At 42.8% G+C, this 12,764-nt stretch overlaps 1 protein-coding gene across 3 annotated transcripts in view; it reads right to left on the bottom strand.

The window, feature by feature from the left end:
• LOC127569802 (neural cell adhesion molecule 2-like) overlaps positions 1–12,764 on the bottom strand; it is a 1,233,142-nt gene that overhangs the window by 1,156,700 nt on the left and 63,678 nt on the right. The window lies entirely within an intron of this gene.

The following is a 12,764-nucleotide window of genomic DNA, read 5'->3' as shown; positions in this document are numbered from 1 at the left end:
TATTAAGGGATTGGACAAGATAGAGACAGGAAATATGTTCCAGATGTTGGGGAAGTCCAGGACCAGGGGGCATGATTTAAGAATAAGGGCTAGGCCATTTAGGACAGAGGTGAGGAAAAACTTCTTCTCCCAGAGGGTTGTGAATTTGTTGAATGCACCGCCTCAGAGGGCAGTGGAGACCAATTCTCTGGGTACTTTCAAGAAGGATCTTGATAGGTTTCTTATAGATAGAGGAATCAAGGGATATGGGGACAAGGCAGGAACAGGATATTGATTGTTGAGGATGAACCATGATCTCAAAATGGCAGTGCAGACTCGAAGGGCCGAATGGTCTACTTCTGCTCCTATTGTCTATGAGTAACAAGGTTTCTCACCTCAGTCCTAAATCAACAAACCCCTATTCTGATGCCAAGACCACTCATTTGGACTCCTCAGCCAGGAAACATTCTCCCTGCATCCAGCTTCTCAAGGCCAGTGGGAATTTTGCAAGTTTCAATGCAATCTCCTGAAATCATCTTGGGCAAGGTGACCAAACCAATATTCCAGGCGAGTTCTCACCACCGCTGGACTTGACAATAGATCCCGTGATCTCTGTGGCATGGACTCTCTCTCATCCAATAACTTAGCATGCATCAGTTCAAGGGGATCCCCAGCATTCAGTAACAGAGATATCAATATCATTAAATTTACCAAGTACCTATCATGTTGAACAAAGCTATAATTATTGGCTAATATTCCCAAGATTATGAAGATAGGAACACAATGTAGAACTGAAACAGAGAGAAAAAAAAACTTTGAAAGAAACACAATCCGTGGACTTAAAATTTGGTTTATAACTGGACAGACTTCTAGCATAATTATATATAATTATGCAAAGAACTGTTCATTTCCAGGGTACCTTACAGGGAGAACAATTCATATATACCTTAATTTTTGCATTAATTCAATCGGATTGCCATTGCATGTTGTGTGGAAGGCTGGAAAATCTCCAGCCCCTGGACAGGGGTCACCCTAGGACTTCTGCATTAAACTACATTGGTATAGGTATCCCCAAATTACTCTGCAGCTTCCCCACGTAATGATGGGACACACCAACAAGTTTGCGGTCATTAAAATTAGTCAACAACATTGAAACTGTCCCTGCTCTAATGCAGAGTACCGTGCCATGAGCTTAAGGGAGATTAAATTGTGACATTCAAAAGGGAATGGCAAGGAAAACATTGAGTATTGGGGAAGAGAATACAAGAGTGATGTGTTGGATTGCTCTAGCAGAGCTGGCACAAACGTGATGGGCCCAATGGCCTCTTTTCATGCTGTAACCTTTGAGTCACTGTGAAGTGGCACCCCAGTGATTCAAGGACAAGTGCTCCCTAATTTGTAACACTGCCTCTAGCGCACCATCACATAGGAGATACCTTAAATGTGCGTCTAGGAAGCCACGTGACCCGATTCATGAGTCAGCCAGGCTTAGAGCAGTCACTGCCAGCTATGTTCCTGTTTAATCGCTCCTGATGCACAAAAAATAATTATTACATTAGAAATTGTTAGTGATACCAGTGAACATTACACTTACAGGACATTTTGTGCCCAGTTCACCGGGGATTTTAAACCCTTGGTACCTCTGCTTAAATAATGGACACAGAATCATTATGAAACCATTAAACAGTGGGTCATTAGCACTGCATCACTACCAGTCATTTCTAGACTTGCAAAGTTTTATGCACTGCTTGTTCTGTATGTGTGGAAGCTGAAATGAGAGACATTGTACCAGATGTTCCTAGAGTTATTGTCCTTTTTCTGCCATACGACTTGAATGAAGAATTCATGCAAAGTCCAACAGGAACAGGTGTGCATCTGATTTCCCCTTTTTTTATTTAAATTCTGAACACTCCATACACTCAATCATTTTTAATGAAGGTGTCTGGCTTCAGGTACCACCACAAACCTGGAGCACACCGCTGCATAGACAAGCCAACTCAACAATCTGGAAGTTAACATGGGGAATGCAACAGTGAGCTTGTCTGGGAGCTGATGAGCTGTTCCTGATATTGTTCAGGAGACAGCGGTCAGGTACTCAAGGAGACAAAGCAATAGTCACAGGGTCCTAGAGCTCTGATCAAAGTTTCCCACGAGGATAGTCTGAGGTATACAGGCACTTCGAGTCTGCACCGACCATCCATTTTATTCTCCTTACGTTCCCATCAATGCTCCACCAATTCTACCACACACCTAGAAGGGGCAATTTCCAGTGGCCAATCAACTGACCAACCCATATGTATTTAGGGTGTGGGAGGGAACCAAAATACCCAGAGGAGAACCACCCAGTCAAAAGGGAGAACATGCAAACTCCACCCAGACAGCACAGGGGATCAGGATTGAGCCCAAGTCACTGGGCCTGGGAGGCAGCAACTATACCAGCTACGTCACCTTATTGTCACCCTTAAAGATATCCTTTTTCCGTACAGTGATGAAGGAATGCTGTGTAATTATTGAGTAGTTTAAAGAGCTATAAATTAGCTCCAATTGCAGACTGCTGCTGTCAGTAAACTGGTACCTAGATATCTGGACTAATAAGTTGAAGATGATGTTCAAAACTCACGTGACCAATTATGAATTTTAAGAATATTCACAATTCACAGACTAAGTGACCATTTTGCAGAACACCTGCACTCTGACCATAACCGTGACCCGCATCTGCCCATTGCCAGTCACTTCAACTCCCCCTCCCACACTATCACCGATGACAATCCTCGGCCTCCTCCACTGCCAGAAGAATTCAAAGCGCAAACTGGAGGAACAGCACCTCATTTTCCATCTTGGAACCTTGCAGCCTAACAGCATGAACATTGAATTCTCCCACTTTAGGTAATCGACCCCCCACCCCCCAAAACACACCATGCTTCTTCGCTTCTCCCCTTTCCTAGCCTCTTTTTTTTCTACCTCATTTTTCTCTCTCTCCTTACCTTTGACCCATCCCCCAGTGGATCTGCTCTCCCCTCCTCCCCCGTGCCTGCCTATCACTGTCTCTTACCTACATCTACCTATCACCACCTTGTGTCCACCCCACCTCCCTTCTTTTGTCCACCTGTCACCGCTCTGCTTTTCCCTCCTATATGTTGGGCTTCCCCTTTTCCTATCTTCAGTCCTAACCCGAAACGTTGACCGCCTGCTTTTCTCCACAGACGCTGCCTGGCCTGCTGAGTTCCTCTGGCATTATCGTGTTTTTTATCTAGATTCCTGCATCTGCAGTCCTTTATTTCTCAAGAATATTCTTGCCTTGGAGGCAAGTGTAATGAATATTCACCAAATTGATTCATGAAGCGAGGACTGCCTTACGAGGAAAGTTTAAACAATGGGAGTTTGGCAAAGGTGACTTTATTGAATCGTAAAGGGCAGAGCCCTTGACAGGATAGAAACGGAAGATGCGATTGCACTTTCACCAGTATGGTATTTGCACTTGGATTTCGCATTTGGTCTCTGCTGTATCGAGGAGACCAAACAAGGATTGGGCAACTGTTTCGCAGAACACCTACTCAGTTGCCAGGGGCTATTGAGACTCCAGTTGCCCATTACTTCAATTCTCCCTCCCACTCTGACATCTGCCTTTGGCTTCTGTTCAAATAAAGTCCAATACTAGCTCAGAACAGAATCTCATCTTGCAACTATGCACACTGAAGTTCTCAGAGCTGACATTTAGTTCATTAACTTCAGATAACCAGCCTTGCCAGTTGCATCAGAACTGGCCTGTTCTGATGAAAGATCGTGAACTGAAAAAGTCAACTTGGCTTGGTGATAAGAGGCAAAGGATCGTTTTGCAAGTGGAAGAACCCTTGACCAACAGCACACTGCTGGGATTGGTGCTTGGGCCCCTGCAGTTTGTCATATACACTAACAATTTGCATATTAATGTAGGAGGCATGATTGGTAAATTTGCAGTGTCATAAAAGATTGGTGGTGTAGAAAAAGAGAGGAAGGTGGGCTATAGAACAGAACTGATCTGCTGGTAATATGGGCAAAACAAAGGCAGATGAAACTGAATCTTGAAAAATATTAGTCCTTACAAGATGTAATGCCTTATAAGGTGCGAATACAAACAATGAATAGAAGGACCCCGGGGAGTACTGAGGAACAGAGGGACCCTGGTGTACATGTTCAAGGGATCCTGGAGCATGGAGATGAGGGAGCAAAGGCGGCATACAAAATACCTACCTTCGTTTGCCAGGGTATAGAATACAAAAGCAGGAAAGTTATGGTGTAAAACATTCAGGACACACTTAAGTACTGTCTGAAGTTCGATGCCACATGATAGGAAGGATGTGATTGCACTGGAGTGAATACAGAGAAGACTCAGCAGGATACTACCTGGGATAGAGTGCTTCAGCTCTGAAAGACCAGAAAGGCTGCATTTATTTTCTTTGGAGCAAAGACCCAATTGAAGTATACAAAAATCAAAGAGCATCAATCAGGTAGAGAGTGAGAAACTTCCCCTTTCAGTGGGTGTGTGTGGAAAGAGAAAGGGGTTTAAAAAGGTAGGAGATGTAAGAATTCTTTCATCCAAAGAGTGGTTGAAATGTGGAACACAGAGCTTGAAGGGGTGATGGAAGCAAGTACTCTCAACAGTTAAGTATCTACATAAGCAATCAAATCCCTATGGTGTCAAGGGAGATGGGATTAGTATAACGTCAAGGGGTTACCCATTTAAGACAGAGGAAGCAATTTTCTTTATCTCTGATTGGTAATTGGTTTATTATTGTCACATGCACTGAGATATAGTGAAGAACTTGTGCATGCCATCAATGCAGATCATTTCATACACAAGTACATTGAGATTGTGCAAAGGAAAAAGCAATAACAGAACACAGAATATGGTGTTACAGTTACAGAGAAAGTGCAGTGCAGGCAGACAATAAGGTACAAGGGCCATGACAAGGTAGACTGAGAGATCAAGAGTTCACCTTCATTGTACAAGGAGGTCCATTCAAGAGCTTTATAACAGTGGGATAGAAGCTGTCCTCGAGCCTGCTGGTGCACCTTTTCAAGAACTGTATCTTCTGCCCAATGGAAGGGAAAAAAAACAGTATGACCAGGGTGGGAGGAGTCCTCGATTACGCTGGCTGCTTTCCTGAGGCAGCAGGAAGTGTAGACAGAGTCCATGGAAGTAACACTCACTGGTCTATAACTTCCAAGATTATCCCCATTTCCCTTCTTGAACAACATTAGCTACTTGCCAGTCCTCCGTAACCTTGCCTGTGGCAAGAGGACACAAAGATCTTGATCAAAGCCCCAGCAGTCTCATCACTTGCCTCTCTCAATAACCTGGGGTTTATCCCATCCAGCCCTGGGGAGTTATCCACCTTAAATGTTCAAGAGATCCAACACCACCTCCATCTCAAAATGTCCTAGCATATTAGCATGCTCCACACCAATCTCACTAACCTCCACATCCTTCTCCGTGGTGAATACTGATGCAAAGTATAATTAAGGCCCTCACCCACATCCTCCACCCCTAAGCACATGTTCCCTATTTTATCCTCGAGTGGTCCTACCCTCTCCCTAGTTATCCTCTTGCTCGTGATGCATATATAGAATGCCTTGGGATTCTCCTTAATCCTACTTGTCAAGATCTTTTCATGGTCCCTCCTGGCTCTCCTAATTCCCTTCTTGAATTATTTTCTGGTTTCTTTATAATCCTCAAAGGTCCAGTTTGATTTTAGTTTCCTAAAGCTTATGTATGCTTCCTTTTTCTTGAGTAAATTCACAATCTCTTTCATCACCCAAGGTTCCCTTTCCTTGCCCTTCCTTCTTACTGAAACATACCCTTCTTGCACTCTGTGCTGTTGGTCTTTAAAAGAACCTCCACTCATCAGATATAGACTTGCCCAACAACAGTTTTCAAGTTAACTCACTAGCTCCTACCTAATACTCTCAATTTGACCTCCTCCAATTTAATACTTTCCCACAAGGTTCATACTTATCCTTATTCATAATCATCTTAAAACTTGAATTGTGATCACCATTTCCTAAATGTTCCCCCACTGAAAGGTCAGTCACCTGACCATCCTAATACAAGATTCATCATGGCCCCTCAAGTCAGACAATCCACAATGTTTTAAGAAACTCTTAGATGCACCTAACAAACTCTACCCCATCTAACCCTCTTGCACTAAAGGAGGTCCCAGCCCATATTGGGGAAGTTGAAGTCACCCACTATGACAACCCTGTGATGTTTGCACTTTTATTTAATCTGCCTGCCTATCTGTTCCTCAGTGTCCCAATGGCTTTTCAGAGGTCTACAGTATAATCCCAGAGTGACTGCATGCTTCTTATTTTTGAGTTCTATCCAGAGAGCCTCAGTGAATGAGCCCTCCGGTATGTCCTCTAAGTGCAAATGTGATATTTCCCCAATTTGTAGTGCAACTTGTCCCCCTCTTCTAAAACATCAAAACCCTGGAACATTAAGCATCTAGTCCTGACCCTCTCACAACCAAGTCTCTGTAATGGCCACAACATCATAGTTCCATGTACTGATCCACTCTCCAAGTTCGTCTCCCTTGCCCTTAATTCTCCTTACACTAAAATAAACATTTCAATCCTTCTGTCCCACCATGTATTGGTATATTATTGTCACTTGTACCGAGGTACAGTGAAAAGATTGTCTTACAAACCGATCGTACAGGTCAATTCATTACACAGTGCAGTTACATTGAGTTAGTACAGAGTGCATTGATGTAGTACAGGTAAAAACAACAACAGTACAGAGTAAAGTGTCACAGCTACAGAGAAAGTGCAGTGCAATAAGGTGCAAGGTCACAACAAGATAGATCGTGAGGTCAGAGTCTATCTCATCGTATAAGGGAACAGTTCAATAGTCTTATCACAGTGGGGTAGAAGCTGTCCTCAAGTCTGGTGGTACGTGCCCTCAGGCTCCTGTATCTTCTACCCGATGGAAGAGGAGAGAAGAGAGAATGTCCCGGGTGGGTGGGATCTTTGATTATGCTGGCTGCTTCACCAAGACAATGAGAGGTAAAGACAGAGTCCAAGGAGGAGAGGCTGGTGTCCGTGATGCGCTGGGCTGTGTCCACAACTCTCTGCAGCTTCTTGCGGTCCTGGGCAGAGCAGTTGCCATACCTTGCTCCTGCCAGTCCTTCCTTAAAGACTTACTGGTCATGACATCTACCTCCCCCTCAATCCCTCTACTTTCTGATGTGGTGCTCCGGTTCCCATTCAATTCTGTATTCATTTCAGGCCTCACATCTCACTTCTACTGTGAATCTCAGCACCTCCCCCCCCCCCACCCCATGTTAATCTAGTTTAAACCCTCCCGAGTAACACTAGCAAATCTGCCCACCAGGATATTGGTTCCCCTCCAGTTCGGGTGCAACCCGCTCCTCTTCTACAGATCACCTCTGTTCGCAGGAGAGATCCCAAATGTTCCAAAAATCCAAATCCATTCCCCCTGCACCAACTCTTCAGCCACACATTCGGCTACCATAATCACCTCTCCTTTCCCTCACTCGCATGTGGCACTGGGAGTAATCCAGAGATTACTGCCCTCAAGGTCCTGCTTTTTAAACTTCTTTCTTAACTCCCTATATTCACACCACAGGACCTCACCCTTTTTCCTACCCATATCATTTGTGCCAATGTAGACAATGACTTCTGGCTGCTCACTCTCCCCCTTGAGAATGTTCTGCAACCGCTCAGAGACATCAACTCTAGCACCAGGGAGGCAATACACCACCCTGGAATCCTTTTTTGCAGCCACAGTATCTCCCATCTGCCCCTATAACTAGATAAGATGTCTTTAATAGTCACATGTACATCAAAACACAGTGAAATGCATCTTTTGCAATAGAATGTTCTGGGAGCAGCCTGCAAGTGTCACCACGCTTCTGGCACCATTTCAGGCTATACGTTTTTGGAATGTGGGAGGAAACCGGAGCAAACCCACGTAGACACAGAGAGAACGTACAAACTCCTTACGGACAGCAGTGGGAATTGAACCCGGATTGCTGGCATTATGCTAACCGCTACACCACTGAGACTATCGAGTCTTCTATCACTATAGTCCTGTCTGCCTTCACCCTTGCCCGCTGAGCCTCAGAACCAATCCTGATGCTACAGACCTGGCTGCTGCTCTCTCCTGAATGGAGATTTCCCACCCCAAACAGTATCCAGTGTGCTTGTTTACAAGAGGAATGGCCACAGGGGAATCCTGCATTATCTGCACACTCAGGCCAATTCTGATTGGAGAATTTGCTTGAAAATCTCATAGGGTCCTGTTCAGTCACCGACTGACCTGCCGAGTATCTAGAATTTCTGATGCAGGGTTTTGACCCAAAATGTTGGCAATTCATCCTCCCACAGATGCTGCTCGACCCGCTGAGTTCCTCCAGCGATCACTTGTTACTCTAGATTCCAGCATCTGCAGTCTCTTGTGTCTCCACTTTATTATTTCTGTTCTTCCTTCAGAGGCTTCAGAGTGTTTGCAGATTTCCATTTCTTTTTTAATAACTGGAATCTGCTACAGCTCCTTAGTCCCTGACATATTCCAAAATAAACAGACCTCGGAGCCAAATCTTTGATCCAGAACCAGGTCTCTGCAATTTTGTCATCAATATCTTGTAAAGCATCCTAATATTAGATTTTACTACGTTAGAAGGTGCTATATAACCACAAGTTCCCCAAAACAAATTAAAGCCTTGTTACCAGGGAAATTCTTCATCCAATTGCCAAGCAAAGACCAATACTTCTTTTTAGGGCCAAATAAATGTAAATGCAGCAATTCAGTCTACTTAATAAAATTCATATTTACAAGTCTCATTAAGGAATCTTCCTCCTAAAATATATTTACTGCACTCCTCAGTTCAAGCTAATTATTAGGAATACTGATTTCTAACTGAACATATTGGTTGAAATGTATTTGGCACTCATCCCAGATGAAGGCACACATATTGCTGCTTGTTCATGTTATAAATAATCTCAGTTGATATTTAACATGACTTTAATTTTAAATCTTCACTGGGTAAAACTCATTGTACAAGGGATTTTCCTGCCTCCCCATCAGTTAGAGCTTAATGAACACTCTCCATTTTAAAATTGCAATTTTAACTCTTCAGTGTTTTGACATTTCTGCTTCTAGAATTAAAACTGGATTTAAGCCAATGAGTTCACATTTTTATGCCTGATGCACTCCTTGCCAATCCCATCAAGTGCCTGCAGATCACTTGAAGACAATTGTTACTGGCATCTTGAGGGAGACCCATCCAACTGTTAACACCATCCTTGCGTTCTAGTTTAAATTACTAACAATTTGCAATCTTCAAAAATCAAGCAGAGCAGGGCTCACGATCATTCTAATTAGTGCAAATATTGGTGGTCAAGTATGAGGAAATTTGACACAATAGCAATGCCAGTCTATGTAACAGGCAAGGCCAGAATTGTGTGGATACTTTTATACTTACGACACCATGGGCCAGCACCTGTTCCCCCAAGGACATAATGGAACTCTGTGAACATTGCAGAAGTTTATGGAACAAGAGGCAGGGTATTTGACCTACAATCTTTATATTCACTATTACTCAAAGAAAAAAGGTGAAAAATAAAAAAAACAATTACAAATGCTGGAAAATCTCAGGCAGCATCTGCGGAAAAAGAAACAGTTAGCATTTAGGGTCTGCAACTCCTCATCAGGACAGTAACTAGGATTGTCCTGGGAGTCAAAGGACTACAGATGCTGGAATCTGGAGCAATCTGCTGTAGGAATCCCAGAACAACATTGTCTTTCCAGAACAGTTCCCAATTGCGATGCTTACTCTTGAGCAAGTTGCTCACTATCATCCTTTAATATCCACCCATATCTCACCATCTCCCAATCAAATCCATCACCTCCAACCCTGTGGGAGATCTTTGCACGTTTTCAGAAGCAATTGAACAAAACATTCGACACCTTGAGCGTGCAAAGTTTTCTGTGGAAAGCCAGTGACCAAAATGACAACGAGTGCCATGGAATCTTTAAACAAGCGAGTTCATTCCCTCTTTCCAACTCTCCTGCAGTGCTTAGATTACATCGACGTGCAATGAATGTTTCTATCTTCAACACCTTATATGCAGCAGAGTTCTAGGCCCTCTGCACTCCAAGTCTTTCTTGCACATACAGAAAGCAATTATGTTTTGGCCTATCAAGAATGTGAAGGGAAAGTGGGGTTAGTTCTTCAAAGAGCTGGCAGAGGTGGAAAGGGTAAAATGAGCACCTGTTCCACGTTGTTCTATGAACAGAGCAGAAGACAGAGTTCATAACTGACCAAAACATACTTGGAAGTTGGTCTCAGTTGGAGGGAAAAAAAAACTGGATTGATATGTAGCACCTTTCCAGAATTCACAGAGTAGTTAACGTGCCTTTTGAAGAGCCAGTATGAGGAGGTACAAACCACATACTTCTGCGTCATAGTTCAGTGTACACAACTGGGTCAAAGCAGCAACTACGGAATTCTGGAGAGACTGTGCTTAAAACACACTTGGCCTTGGAGACATCCAATGCCCTCGTACACCCCACGGGCACATCAGACCCTGATATGAACAACCTAACAATTTAGAAAGCAATCTTGTGTTAGCAGCTTGAGCTGCTGCTAATTAGGAAGATAACAATCTCCAGAGCATGCTGCCTTTGCAGTTTTTCCTGGCATTTAGCCCAGCATTTTATTATTAATTTACAAAATGAGAAAATTGAGGAAAAATTAATCTAAAAGCCACTCAGTACATGGCTGGACATTCTAACAGGTGCTGCACAGATTTCCCCAAAATAAATTTAAATGGTCGGCGAGGTTTTGTTTTGTTTTGGAAAAGGAAAAGGCAATACAGTATGCATCAAAATATCCAATATTCACTCCCCATGGGTAACACCATCTGTCGATACTGCTTAATCCCAACATTACTCTTTATATTGCAGGCAGTTGCTAGTGATAAAGAACGACTTTTTTTTTAAAATTTGTATCAGGCAGTGAGAAAATTTAACCATCAACACATCAACCAGAATTTTACAAAGACAAGAGATTGCCAATGTTCAACAGAGTTACAAATAGTAGCAAGAGTAGACAACTTGACCCCTTGAGTTTACTTTGCCATTTAATAAGATCATGGCTGATTCCACTGCAACCTCAATTCTGCATTCTCATCTACCTGCAGTGACCTTTTAGTGTCCAGACAGATCATTCTATACACAAGTACATAGAGGTACTAAAAAATTAAAAACAGAATGCAAAATAGCGTTATAGTTACAGAGAAAGTGCAGTGCAGGTAGACAATTAAGGTACAAGGGCCACGATGAGGTGGATTGAGAGATCAAGAGTTCATCTTCATCGTCCAAGAAGTCCATTCAAGAGTCTTATAACAGCAGGATAGAAGCTGTTTTATGTATGGCATGATTGGTCTGGATGGCACGCAAACAAAAACTTTCTGCTGTACCTCGATACATATGACATTAATAAACCAATTACCGATGATGTGCATTAAAAATATTCAAGGACTCTGCTTTCCTACTTTTGAGGAAGAGTGTTCCAAGAATTCACAAACTTGAGAAATTTCACATCCATCATTCTTAAATAGGTAACCCCTAATTTTAAAATTGTGACATCTAGATGTAGATTCTCACAGGAGGAAACATCCTCTTCACATCCACCCATTAGGAGCATCAGGACATTGTGTGCTTTGCCTCTCATCTCTCGCAAGTACAATCCTTGTCTGTCCAATCTTAACCCACAAGACAACTCGCCCATCTTATGTCTTCTTTGATCTGATTCCAATGTAGCAACATTCTTCCTTAAACAAGACCAATAATCTACAAAGTTCCCCACGTGTGATCTCACCAATGTCTGAAATAACTCAGAGCAAAAGTAGGAGGGTTCTGCTTCAATTCCTCCAGCAATAAACATATTGTTAGCCTTCTTACTTAGTCTTTTGTGAATTATACACGGGGCCACCAGATCCCCTTAATTTTCAGCAGCTAAATCTCTCATCATTTAGATAACATTTTCTTTCTCCCCCTGTTAAAAAGAGACAATTTTCATATTTTTCCACCTTGTACCACATTTGCCAGATCTATATCCCAGTATTATGGAATTTCTGGGATTTCCATGGCATTTCAATGTGGAAATGCCAAGGTTGCTGTCAGCGATTGATATTCCACTGGCTGAGCCACCTTCTCCATTGGAATCAAGGGAAATCAATTGAATTGGCAAGAATCTCTGATACTTTATGATCCCGTCTCATTAAGTGATCCTGAAAATGTTACCTTTGTTGAATATGCACCCTCAATTTATTAAGCAACACCAAGCCATTGTTCCCGTTAAGTCAACTCTGGTCCTAACGGAGAAATTTGTTTACAAATTTGACACATCTTTCGGAACATCACAAAAGGACTTTACAAACAATTAAGCAATTTTTAGTACAGTTATAGTTGTGATGTATCGAAACCACAAGCAATTTGTTAACAAACATCAACGAATGACTAATGACCTGAACTTGGCTAGCAGTTTGACGAAGAACAGCCACCAGCTCCATCCAAAACAGAGCCATCCTGAACTTCCCAACAGTTTCGTGCCAGTAAATCGGATACTGTGCTTGACCACATTACAGCGTGTGGAGTCCGACAGTAGGGCAAGAACTGAGTGGGAATCGTCAGCACTCATGGAATCTGCTCGCTGACTCTGTGCCTGGTTAGAACTGGAGGATCTGCAAGACCATACAAATCAATTGAGATTTCAGTG

This window comes from Pristis pectinata, chromosome 4 (genome assembly GCF_009764475.1).
Source record: "Pristis pectinata isolate sPriPec2 chromosome 4, sPriPec2.1.pri, whole genome shotgun sequence".
NCBI classification, from domain to species: Eukaryota; Metazoa; Chordata; class Chondrichthyes; order Rhinopristiformes; family Pristidae; genus Pristis; species Pristis pectinata.
Note: the sequence above shows the minus strand (reverse complement) of the source record. Positions and strands in the feature narration are given on the sequence as shown.